General features: G+C 41.1%; 1 protein-coding gene across 3 annotated transcripts in view; it reads right to left on the bottom strand.

Annotated features, from left to right (window-relative positions):
- Positions 1-10,933, bottom strand: part of LOC135700312 (uncharacterized) — a 202,707-nt gene extending 191,774 nt beyond the window's left edge. Inside the window, exon 1 of one of the 3 annotated variants that reach the window (XM_065220786.1) lies at positions 10,468-10,933. The gene's annotated coding sequence lies outside the window, so the exon portion shown is untranslated. Of the gene's footprint in view, positions 1-3,926; positions 3,944-4,001; positions 4,426-10,467 lie in introns of those variants that run through there. The other 2 variants (XM_065220787.1, XM_065220788.1) reach the window with 2 other exon arrangements.
- Positions 10,934-13,131: the final 2,198 nt, after the last annotated feature.

The following is a 13,131-nucleotide window of genomic DNA, read 5'->3' as shown; positions in this document are numbered from 1 at the left end:
GTGGTGTTCTCCAGTGCACAACGAAAGGCTCCCCGCAAGCAGCTAGCTATCAAGGCTGGCCTGAACCGCTGATCGGATTCAGTTCCAATCACTGTGTGATTGGTCATCGGCATCAGCAGCAGTACTTTCGGCGCGTAGCGTTGAACATTGTTCTCCAGTACACAACGAAAGGCTGCCTGCAAGTAGTGAGCTGCAGCCCATTTGAGCATGCATAGAAGGAGGAATCAGTAGCTCTTCGTGAGTTGCTGTGGGCAATCTATGTCAAGCGCGTCATACTGAAGTACTCTTCAAACAGAGAGAACCCCGCTAAAATTCATATGCCTACACAAAACACAAGCTCCTGCTGCAGTTAACAAATAAGATTTATTATAAAAGACCACGTAGTCCTACGTCACCATTGCGTACAACCTCATAGGGCCGCCCTTTGTAGTTTTTAAAAGAACCCACAATTTTACTTGAATTGATTGAATTGCCTTTAAGTTCTACAATTTTCCTTAAGTTTCATAGTTTTTTTTTTATAGTCATATTAACACTCTTGGGTCATTCGTGACTTGTCCGGGGGTGAGATTTGAACTCGTGACTTTGGCGTTAGAGGTATGGATGTTAACCACTACGCCGGGGTCGCCCCCTTTCATAAAGTTCATAAACGCTCATGGAACTTTGTCTTAAATCACTATTTTTTCCTGGAAAGTCCAGCCTTGAAGTTTTCTATGCTTACCTTAATTTCTCTAAATTTAACAAATGTTCCGGCCAATTTTCTGATAAATATTTATAGTTCCCTGAATCTCCTAAAGTTTTTAGATCTATCATAGAATTCTCAGAATATCCCATAATTCCAAGGAACTCCTTGTTGGTCGCTGTACATTTCCTTAAGTTAATGGGATTTTTGTGATGTTATCTGATCGTCCTCGAAGTACTCTGAACTGCACTGAATATAACGAAACAATCTGAAAATATCTAAATTTCTTAGAAGTTCTGTGGATTTTCTTGAAAATATTGGTGCTTGCTAAAAGTTCTCGCATTTTTTTAAATTAATGGAACTTCGTTTATGTTCCCTAATCAACTTTACTGAATTTTTGAAATTTTAAGATCTTGAAATTTCCATGATATAACACCTTTGACATACTCTCACATTTTCCGGATTTTCATATAATTTTTATTGCGTTCCAGAAATTTTCTCTGAGCAAACCGAAGTTTCCGGAAATTCTCGGAATTTTTTTCAAAACTTCTTTAAGGTTTCTGCAGTTTCCTTGAATTTTTTTTAACCTGCCCTTTAATTCTATGATGTGTCTTGATGTTCTCGGAGCTTCCCTAAAGCTCTCAATTCTAATGAAGATCTCGGTTCTGCCTTAAAAAAATGGAATTCTCGTGAATACCTATAAACTTCCTTGTAATTCTTTGAAGTTCCTTAAATATTTCTGAAGTTTTCATAAATTTTCTGAAGATTTCTGAACTGAATCTTTCAGAACATACTAAGGGTTCACGGAATAATCCTGGATTTGTCTAAACTCACGCTTATAGCTTAAAAATGTTGTGATCTTAGACTTACTAAAATGAAGTAAAACTGTTTCTTTAAAACTGATGTTCATGCCTTAAAAACGTTTGCGTTAATTGTTGTTGTTGTTTTACAAAAAAAAAACATATTTTTAACGCATTTCATAAATAGCTTTCTTATTATAAACCTGGAAATTATTTACCATAGTTATGGAAAAACCAGGAAAACGCAGGCAACTTTAGTTAGTCAAATGCGTGGACACCCTGTAGATAGAGAAGAACGATTTAACCTTAAAAAAAAACTCTTTACCAGTTCAAAAATTAGAACAAAATATAGGCCTTTCCTACACACTGCAAGAAGAATGCGCAATGTTGACATAAATTCATGTTAAAAAAAGTTTAAAATAGTGACTGATTACAAGAAAAAGTGACTTTAGTGACTTAGCCTTAAAAAACTTTTTAGTGACTTACTTGAAAAAAGTGACCAAGTCACTAGAAAGTTACTCGCTACCAGCCCTGTGTAGTGCGCTGGTTGTCCAAAGGCAATGTTCTCAACGGTGCTTTTGAATTGAAGGAAGAAATCAAAATGTTCTTGGAAATTCAAGGGGAAAATGATTTCACTGCTAATTTTAGTGTGGAAGATTGTTCAATAAATTTGTGTGCATCAAAATTCAATGGACTTGAAACTACGGGGCAAGTAAGCTTTTTTAATACTTTATTAATGAGATTTTTAGCCGATGGCTAGTTCATCTCAGAGGGCTAGCAAACCCCTCTAATTCACTTCCAAGACGATCTTCAAGCATTCAAGCAAAACTGGCCCCGAAAGGTTAGTATTGGAAATTTTGCCATGTTCCATAGACTCCGAAGTATGACTGACAAAAGAGCGAACGAGCTAAATTCGAATCTTCAATCAGGAATTATTGCTCATTTTCACTCACTGGATTATCAATGTGAGCTGTGTTTCCCTGAGCTGATACAAGAAGATGCTGATGTAGTCCACAATCCGTTTTCTTCCTCAATGGATGTGGAAGTCTTGATGAAACATTTTTTTTATTTTGACCTGAGAAAATGATTCATCATCTCGTGATTTGTTCCGTGAAAAAGATTTGAACCTGTGGTTTTGGCGTGCTATGTCGTATCCCAAAGTCTCCTAGCAGACATTGAAGATCCTTGTCCCATTTGCATCTTCATACGTACGTAAGAGAGCGGGTTTTCAACTCTTCTCCGCATTAAAACCATGACAAGAAACAAATTGAACGTTGACGAAGATATGAGATTGACATGATCACAAACGTTTCACAACAATTTCACTGAACGAGTTGTTGGCTGTTGTTAACATAGTATTTTGAAATGAAATGAATAACTAACAGATCAAATGAATGATTTTTATTCATCTCAGCGTAATTTATACAAGGTACTTTTCAGGGGGTCGCGGAGCTGAAAAGGTTGGAAGCCACTATTCTAGACCACACTGGGACCACCGTTAGATAGGTATATATGCCTATTTGAGCATCTATTGTATCACTTCTAGATTGCCGTAACGTTCTGGTTATGCGCAATATCCGTAATTAAACACAAAGCTCGAAACAAAGTTAACACTGAAGTTAAAAGTTTACTCTGCTGAATGCCACAGTGCCATAATGTTGTTCTAAATAAGGAAAACAAAACTCGAGAGCCAGCGGAGCTGATTACACGAACACTTCCCCGGAACTCAGTAGTATAACGTAGCGCTTCACCTAATCCTGTTCGCCGTAACAGAAATTATGAACCACTTCAGATTCATAAGTCTTGCAATGTCATAATTGCTTCAACAGCATCACTAATTGGAAGTTTTGTATTCTTCTTGAGGCACAAACTTTCAGCGACTGTTATGAAAAGTAGATTCAAAGTTTATTCCTTTCAACCGAAAACCTCCCGTTTCCATTGCGTCAGGAACTTAAATGTCAGCAGCTAAAAATACTTCCACATAGATAGCACTCGGCTGACTCGCCAACACAAAAATTCCCATTTTCCCGTTTCTTTTGCTTATGCAAAGCATTCCGACTTTCCAGAACCAACCGAGCCGTAACTTCTTCCAGGCAATCATTCATAACTCTTTGATCGCATACTAACGGACGGGCGACGCACACAAAGCCCATCGTCACTTAACATTTTCCATCCCTCCCCCCCCCCCTCTGTTTGAGGTTTGCTCTTCTCCATCAATAGGCTTACATATTCAAAACAACCTCCCGATTCCACCACCACCACCGGTTAGAACAACAACACATCGCACAGCCGTTCTCGTCGTAGCCGTCGTGATTATGTAACTGCACACAATTCTACTCTCAGTGCCGCGCACTCAGCACTTTGGCGAGCATTACTAGAACTGCACCACCACCAGAAGTGTTGCATGCACTTTTTTTTTTTCGAGTGAAACCTTATCGGAACTGTACCGTAATAAATCGTGTTAAATGCTTCGGTAAGTCAGCTTTTCGTTTCCAGGAAAATTAACTGCGAAGCTTGCTCACCATATGGAACGGCACCTGAAGGACGGCGGATTTCTACTACTGCCGAGCACACAAGCGGAAACGCAATCACGTCTTCGTTCGTTCCCGATTAACTGCCGTTGAACTTCCGTTGAACCAAGTCAAAAAAACAAATGTTTGCGAATTACATAACGCTTCCTAATTTAAAACATAATCTCAGCGTAGAAGGCGACCATCCGGTCCAGCAGAGAGTGTGGCCAGCGTCCGTCGATCAACAATCCGCTACGGGACAGACCGACAGGCAAACACGAACACAAAGATTTACACCGATTCACAGACTCACAGTGGGTGAGTCGTAGGATTTCCGCGCGAATGCTTCAGGATAAGCAGCACTAGGAGCGGCACTAAAATGGTATTTCACAGGTAATCACGATTCGCTTCCGTCGGTTGCCTAGAACAAACTGAACCGTGCTGTGGTGGACGAGTTTCCGTAACACGATACGGGCAGTGGCGGCGGTCCGATCCACTCACGCTCTCAGCTCCTCCGTCGCTCCAAGTGGAGCTCAGGTCGCTGCGGAAAACCGGAGAGCGTTCATCCGGGACAGTGAGTTGCCAAGGCAAGTCTCTCTGTTTATAGTTCGAGAGTGGTCACTCTTGAGAGCGAGAGAGGGCGGGAGAGTTTTGCACGCGGTCGCGTTCGAAGCCTGTAGCGGTGTGAGTGAGTGAGTGAGCTGCTTTCAAGAATTTCCATGGTCGTTGTTGGGTTGTTTATTCCAGAATTTAGATGCCTATGTGCTGAAACCGGACCGTTGTAGTGGTGAAGTCGATGACCATGCGATTGTTCATACAATTTTGGGGAAAATGGAACTTACTGTCCGACGGATGCGGATCGGGATGGGGATTGGGGAACGATTTGTATGCTGAGCTTAACGGCATACGGCAGAGATGAATGGTTGGTAGGGTCATCAAACGTCAGTCAAATTACAAACATCTTAGTAAGGTAAAAGATTATGTAATGGTTTTTGTTTTACACACATAAATCCTGACTAAAAATATTAAGTTGTCATTCCAACTATAAGTTTAGAAAGGAGTTTCTGTTTATACTCCCTTTTATATTTGTCAAATACAGGTGACAACGTAATTACCTGTTCCCAATAATAACACAAGCAGCCTTGGGCTTATCAGGACCGGCCACTGTCCAATTAGGTTTATGACAATTGTACCAACCGCTGACCCGGGTAAGCAATAAATCTAATCTTCTGGCAGCGTATGTTTACATAATTTAATATCGATTTAAAGCGTACTCGTGTGATAGCAATTAGCGTGGAACATTTTTGGTTCAAAGCGTAGAATACGGGGACAGCTGTTGTTAGAGCTATTGCTGGCTTGCTCAGAGTTTGTTTGACCTGCAAATATGGTGCTAATGAGCACCAATTCCATCGGTTATGGCCAGTTTGAATCGTTATTTACTGTTTAACGTTATCTATGACGACTTCTACGGTTGGGTTTTTTACAAACAACCATGCAATATTTTGTTTGGTCAAGAAGTAACCATGCGTCGTTGAATCAATGATTCAACAAACGGTTCGAACGTAAACAAGAATAAGGAGGAATATCACACGATTTGTGCAATTTGCGTGACAATCTTTCTCGGAAGAAAATAATTAAAATTATGAAAACTATAACTATACATAGAACTATATGATGTTTATATGGGGTTTAATTCAATCCAATTGGGAGTTCTAGAATGAAACAATAAAATTGACGTTCCATTTATTCCATTACGACGAAGTCCAACAAACTTCACTGACAATTTTTGGTGCACCGTTCGGGTGAATGGAGGAGCATGCTTTTTTGAAAATTTCTGGTGCAAAATTTGCATCGCTCTGATAAATGAAATGAACGGAAAATTTCTGGTGAAAAACTTGCACTGGTTTGGTAAATGAAGGCACAAGCTTTATTTAAGATTAAGCTATATTGAAAATTTCTGGTGGAAAATCTGCACCGTTCTGGTGAACGGATGGGCAAGCTTTTTGGAAAAATTTTGGTCCTAAATTTGCATTCTTCTGCTGAATAGAGAAACAAACTTTAATAACAAATTCTGGTGTAAAATGTGCACCATTCTGATGATTGGAGGGAAGCTTTACTGAATATTTATGATAAAGAATCTGAAAATACGGGGCAAGCTTTATTTGGTGGAAAATCTGCAACATTCTGATGATCGGAGAAGCAAGCTATATTGAAAATGTCTGGTGGAAAATGGAAAAAGGAATTCAGCACCAATCAGAAGATTGGAGAAGCAGTTTTTATGGAACATTAACGGTGGAAAATTTGCATCGTTCTGATCAATTGAAGTTTTCAGGTGTTAGATTTTCTGGGGGAATATTTCTGATGTAAGATTTGCAACAATCTGCTGCATGGAGAGGCAAGCCAAATTGAAAATTCCTGATGTAAAAATTGCACCGTTCTGGTGAATGGAAGGGCAAGCTTTATTGAACATTTATGATAGAAAAAGTATACCGTTTTGATAAATGGGAGGACAACTTAAACTTGTCTGCCGAGAAGAACCTCAAGGGTATTGAATTCTGAGGACAGTTCTAAAAGAAAAGATTTCTGAGGATGATTCCATGAAAATTCTGCGAATAATTCCTAGTGAATCCTGCAGATAGTTCTAAGATAATTTCGAAAAAAATACCGAGAGAATCCAATTTTTTAATGAAATTCCAAAGGGATGTTGAGAAAAATTTTAAGGGAATCCCGAGGATAATTTCAGGCTCATTCTGGGAAGAATTTCTGGAGAATGGTGAGAAAATTCTTCAGAAACTTTAGGGGAGTTTCAGCTCCAAGATATTCTGAGAAAAAAAAAAGTTATAAAATATTCCAGGAAGAATCTCAAGGAGATTGAATTCTTATAACAGTTCCAAAACATTTCTGGGGATAATTCAAAGAAAATTCTGCGGATAATTTCTAGTGCATCTTGCTAATCTTGAAAAGAATACCGAGAAAATTAAGTTTTGAGTGAAATTCCAAAGGGGTTTTCAGCAAAATTTCAAGCGAATTCCGTGGATAATTTCTAGCTTATTCAGTTCCAAGATGTTCAGAGAAAAAATCATGCAGAGTTCTAAATATGATTTTTAGTCAGAAGTCAGAAGAATTTCAAAAGAACTATTAGAAGAATTCTAAAAAAATCCGAGAAGAACCTCAAGGATATTGAATTCAGAGAACAGCTCCGAAGGATTTCTGGGGAGAATTCAAAGAAAATTCTGCGGATAATTTCTAGTCCATTTTGCTGATAGTTCCAAAATAGTTTTGAAAAGAATACCAAGGAAATCAAATTTTGAGCTGAATTTCATAGGGTTTTAAGCAAAATTTCAAGCGAATTCCAAGGATATTTTCTAGCTCATTCAGTTCCAAGGTGTTCTGGGAAAAAAATCATGAAGAGTTCTAAATATAATTCCAGTGAACTTCTGAGAAGAATTTCAAAAGAGCTCTTAGGAGAGTTCTAAAAAAAAACCCGAAAAGAAACTCAAGGATATTGAGTTCTGAGGACAGTTCCAAAGGATTTCTGGGGAGTGTTCCAAGAAAATTCTGCGTATAATTTCTAGTGAATCCTGCAGATAGTTCCAAGATAATTCCGAAAAGAATTATCGAGAAAATTAAATTTTGAGTGAAATTCCAAAGGGATTTTGAGGAAAATTTCAAGGTAGTACCGATAATTTCTAGCTCATCCCGGGAATTTTTTTTTTTTTGCATAAATTTTTCTGAAACTCTAAGGGAATTTCAGTTCCAAAATGTTCTGAGTAAAAGTCAAGAAGAGTTCTAAAAATAATTCCAGAAGACTTTTGAGAAAAAATTCAAATGAGCTCATAAGGTTCTAAGAATATCGAAATGATCCTCAAGAAATTCTGAGCTGTACAAAGTTAAAAGACAGCTTTTGGATTCGCTAATTGAAAAGTGGGTATTAGTTTGCCATTGAAACTTGGTCTATTGTTGTCTTACTAAAAAATCGTCTAAGAATCTTCTCTGAAAATTTCAAGTCATTTGTTACCGTGGTTAAAAAGTTACAGCTATTGCAATAAATTCGGGTTTGTCCTTTATATCATCTTTAAAAAGTGTTGAATATCCGACATCACTTTCACTTTAATCCCCAGATTAAATGCACCATAGAAAAAAAAATTGCCCCTCCTTAACAAGATTTCTGTGCATTCTAGTGGTTTTGCTATGACTAACATTAGTAAGTTTCAGAAAGTTGAGTGAATATGTATGGAACCTAATTATGAATAATAAACTGGTTTTATAATTTCAAAAAAACTAACAAGAAAGTTACAAACTAGCCCGCTAATTGACCTTTTTGTAATAAGAAACTGATATACTATTAATCGTAGAGCGTTGATACGTTATAATAAACATATATTGCAAAATAATGGCGATTAATGGGCAGTTAACAGGCTTTATAGTAACTTGGGAAACTGGATCAACTCACAAGTCTGTCAAAGTATAAAAAAAGCTTTCAAACAAGTTAAGATATAGCCTCCGCCACCCTATTAAACTTCAAACCACGGTCTTCAATCATCCATAGAAAGGGTGAACAAACTTCCGTTCTTCATCTCGTCCATACCACATCACCATAATTCACCAACACACTATCACCATCATCATCGTCACCGTCATTGAAGAAGCACATTGCTCCACCATGTTTCCATGCAAAACCCCATGCTCTGATCCGACAGGAAATGAACATCCTCCCCCACGCGAGAACTAATACACTCGCGCGGTGCCCTCAGCTCATGCAACACACTGCCAACCGACAACCGAGAACAGTCTATCAATTCAATGATGGAAACCATCATTCGGATTCGCGGTAATTCGCCGGTTGGAACTCTTCTCCATCCTGTCGGCAATCGTTTGCGTAACAACAATACAGAAGACCCTTACAGCCCCAGCAGAGGACACTATCAAAACTGTTACCGCTCACTATCGGTACCACCACTACGCGAGTCCTGGAACGACGACAACGACGGCCGAGTGTGTAATGAAGCGGATGGGGAGTAGCCGCCGCGCTCGAAAAACTGTTGCATAACTTGTTCACCGTTCCATAACAATCCATACTCTCATTGCCCTACCACCGCTGCCACAGGCAAATCAATTTGCATAACGCAACCGCTAAGGATTTGGGATTGTGTAACAGGCTGTTGATTTGTTTTTCTTTTCCTGACAACACCGAACTCGCGGTAAAGGTTCTAGATTAGTCACCTAGAGGCTTTCCAAAGAATTCCGGCTCGAAAAGGATCACTGTTATTTATAGACGCTTATCTCACTTTCTGTCACTAATAAGTACTGGTCCACCAAACAACGCACGCTGGCTCCATTCATTGGCGACGCTGCTGCCAGGATACCCACGATTCAAGATGATTCAGCTTGGAGTGATTTAGAGCAATTATCACCAGCAACCACTTGTCAAGCGAATCACCAAGCAGACACACGGAGTAGAAGGCGACCGTGTTACGTATTCCTCTTCTTCCCCGCAGTTTAGACACGGAGCGTCGCGCAGCAGCTACGGTCGATTGTTATGTAAACAGACACACATCGCGCACTTACTGGGACTTGTTCTTTTTTGATACACCCCGCATCGAATCTTCTTTTTCGCGGGCGAACCATCCGGCGGATTCGAGCGAATCCGTTGCTACAAAAATATTACTTTGTTGCAGAAGATCTGCACACACACACTCGAGGGGATGGTCTGGGATCTTATTAATTTTCACTTTCACCACAGGATACGGGCTTCAAATGATGCTGCTGCCGCTACCGCCACCACGGATGTATCCCCGGATTCTGGGCGCACTTTCTTCTCGGCCTCAGTGGTATCCACTGCGCGCGTTCCGTTATATAATAGCAAGACTTTTTTGGATTATGTCACCAAAGAAGAAGCCGAAGGCACCACCGAATGCCATAAGAAGCATAAAAGCGGCATGTAATTCTTGAACAAACACACCTAGAAACTCTCGGGCATAACACTCGGCAGTGGCAGCGCGCGTCTTTGCACTCGCGGCTCCTCCAGTGAGAAAGAGACCACCTCTAGAACACTCGCGAGTTTCCAGAATTCACGTCGATTTAACGTTACAACACTACAGCCAGCGCGCGCGCACACACATCCGCCCCATTCCAGAGAACCAGGCCTGGAGAAAATCTAAACAGAGATTTTCACTCGCGCTCCGAGTCCCGCTGGAACTGCTCGGTGCTGCACTCACCGCTCACCGCTGGAGAACACAACACACCACAAACGCTGGATGAATGGAGAATCGCTGAGTGACGCACCGTAGAGCACAGAGTACGTAATCCTTTTTCAGTACTGGCGACGACAACGTTTGTGTAATCCCAGATTGGTTAGGTAATCAACAAAGTCAGTCAAACCGCGTTTGATTGCCTCATAACTCCACACCATCAATCAACAGATCCCGAGCCATCTTCCACACCCTCCCGAACCCCAGCTGGAATCTCCCGTGCTCACCTTCACGAATCTACGACTTACAGCTGCCCCCAAATTGGTTATATCATCAAGCTTGCCCAACAGCTCTAGCCACAATCGGACACTGCAATCCACTTTTATTTTCGCTGTCTCACAATTTTCGAAATAATTTCTTCGCCAGGGAAAAAAAAACACCAAACCCTGGGACACTGTCTAGCCCAAAGTCCCGTCGCGCGCGCCTTTGGCTCCTCTTGTGGTACACAAATTTCAAAATCAAATTCCTGTTAAATAACAATAACACACACCCGGCCCGGGGGTCGTCCGCACTCTTCTTTCTTCTGCAGCTTGTTCTCTCGCTCCTTTTCCCTCGCACACAGTACACAATACGAACGCGAAAACGAGAGCGAACACACGGCAGGCACGCGCGAGTTATCGAACGAACACACAATCTCTGACACGAATAAGACTCTCGGTGCTAAAAACAACCGTACCGTCCGACAGACTCGATGCGAATGAATCGAAAGCCCCCCGTTGGCGAATCAAAGAACAGCACTCAGTCACGATCGCTCTTTCTCTCTCTCTCCCATCTCCCATTCCAACTCGGCGGAGCACCAGCGTGGGTGTTTGAAGCACAAGAGCGTGATGTAACACACTCACGCACACGTAACGCAGAGCACAGCACAACCACCCACCCGCTCCAGCACATCGGCGAAAAGAAGACCGTGTGCAATATCTGTCACGTAACCATTTTTTCCCGAGGTTTGGTGAAGCTGGTCACTCACTCACTCTCGCTCTTCGGTTGCGAAGTTGCATGGGAAATGTAGTGCAACTTCGTCGTCGTCGTTGCCGTGGTCGTGGGTGAGTGGGAGGGTCGCAGAATGCTGGGAGCGTGAGTTTCCCATCCCATCTCTGCTGTATAGGAAAAAAGTAGGTCAGTATTACAAGTTGTCTGCACTATAGGTAGATATAGAGGTACATTAGTGCACACAGCAGCATGGATACGCTCTTTTGTGTGATTGTTGTAAAAATCGGTGTTGCTTTTTCGCTTCGCTTCGACCGCACAGGTAAGGCGGGTTTTGTTTGGGTTGACGACGACGACGACCACGACGACCATGCTGACTAATGGTTTGGGAAAATAATGCGCGCCGAATTGGAAGTTGCCGCCGTGGATTGCTGTCTCAAGTTGAATGGTGGAAAATCGGTTACGGTGGCACGCGTCATGGGTTGTTTCTACAAAAATTAAACTCCTAAGGTTGGGGTTGATTGACGGATTTGGGTTGAATCAATAAGAACTATTAGGCTTTTTTGTTATTGTGGTTTTATGCTTTCTAACCTTGGAAGAAGCATAGAAATTCAACTGGTTAACGCTTGTAGTTCAAGTAATCACTGTATGAATAACAACAGGCTCTCCACTACCGGTCAAGAGGATTTCTTGGACAATTCCTGTAGACTTGGTGCTTGTTATACCTTAACATGTTTGATGAAATTATTCATTTCATTGAAAAAAGAAGCTGCAAGCGTGGCTTTAGAAGAGCCTATCTTTACTGCCTGTCCATCCAATAAATCTAATGTTTCAAGACACCCACAAGAAGGCTTGTTATCAACACATTATCAACACCACCCCGACCACCGTCCGCACTATTCACCATGAAATAGGCTGCATCAAAGTGTCCCCATTTTTCAGCGCTTCAATTACCCTTCTACTTCTACACATCCGAAGCAAATACATTCGACATTATCAGACTTTCCGCATCAAACATCAAAGTCAAACCATCATTCCTTCATGCTCCCAAACGATGATGGTGTGTGTCATAAGCTCACCTACAGTTCTGGTTCAAACAAGCCATCAGATTGTCTGATAGCAGAAGCCATTACAGTAGACGTCCGATTTTGCCGCCAGGATTTCCAAATTTTAAATTTTTGACTTGTTACTAGTTTTTTACATTCGGTGTGCATTGAGGTTATGGCTTTCAGTTTGCTGGGTAATATTGAATCTTGTTGAAAACACAATCGATGAGACCGACGCGTCAGAAACCTCTTTTCTGACCACGTAGATTTGTCAAAACTTCTGTGTATCCATAAACCGTTCAGTTTTCCAACTAAATTAGTACCATGCCAAATTCGAACGGACCCTGTACCACTAAGGTACCTAACGTCCATCATCGTTGTTGATTGTTCGCACGAAGTTCTATGATTTAGTAATGAGCAAACTTGGTGCGACAGCTTGTGACCGACCGGAACAGCAAATACAATCTGAAAATTTTGACGATGGGTCCGTCTAGACAAAGGGGGGAAACATTGATGGATCTTGTCTTTCGTTGAGTGACAACCCGTGATTAGATGACATTTCATTACATTTCGTTATCGAAGCGTGACAGTTGTCGAGATGCGTAGCGGCGATATTGATCGAAATTTAATCCCGGGAATGGAATCATTTAATTCAAGTAGTTAGCTCTAGACTTTATTTCCTATCGTCTAAAGTTTCTTTTGCTAACAATCCCTCTCGGAAGCTTCCATGGAATCAGTCCATTGAAGTCGAAATTTATTGCTAGGCAATAAATTTGACTTGGAAGCAATTTTCTGAGTGGGAGGCATCCATTGAAGCGTGCTCCCCTTACCATCATCACAGCACCAAGGACGTCTGGGCGGAGAAGTTGATTTCTCAGCAAATCGTCGGATGGCGAGACAGATTTCATTCGACAACCG

The sequence above is a fragment of the Ochlerotatus camptorhynchus genome, unplaced genomic scaffold (genome assembly GCF_037179485.1).
Source record: "Ochlerotatus camptorhynchus isolate MF236.1 unplaced genomic scaffold, CSIRO-AGI_Acam_v1.1 ptg000132l, whole genome shotgun sequence".
Taxonomy (NCBI): Eukaryota; Metazoa; Arthropoda; class Insecta; order Diptera; family Culicidae; genus Ochlerotatus; species Ochlerotatus camptorhynchus.
The sequence above is the reverse complement of the archived record's forward strand: the minus strand, read 5'-3'. Positions and strand labels throughout refer to the sequence as shown.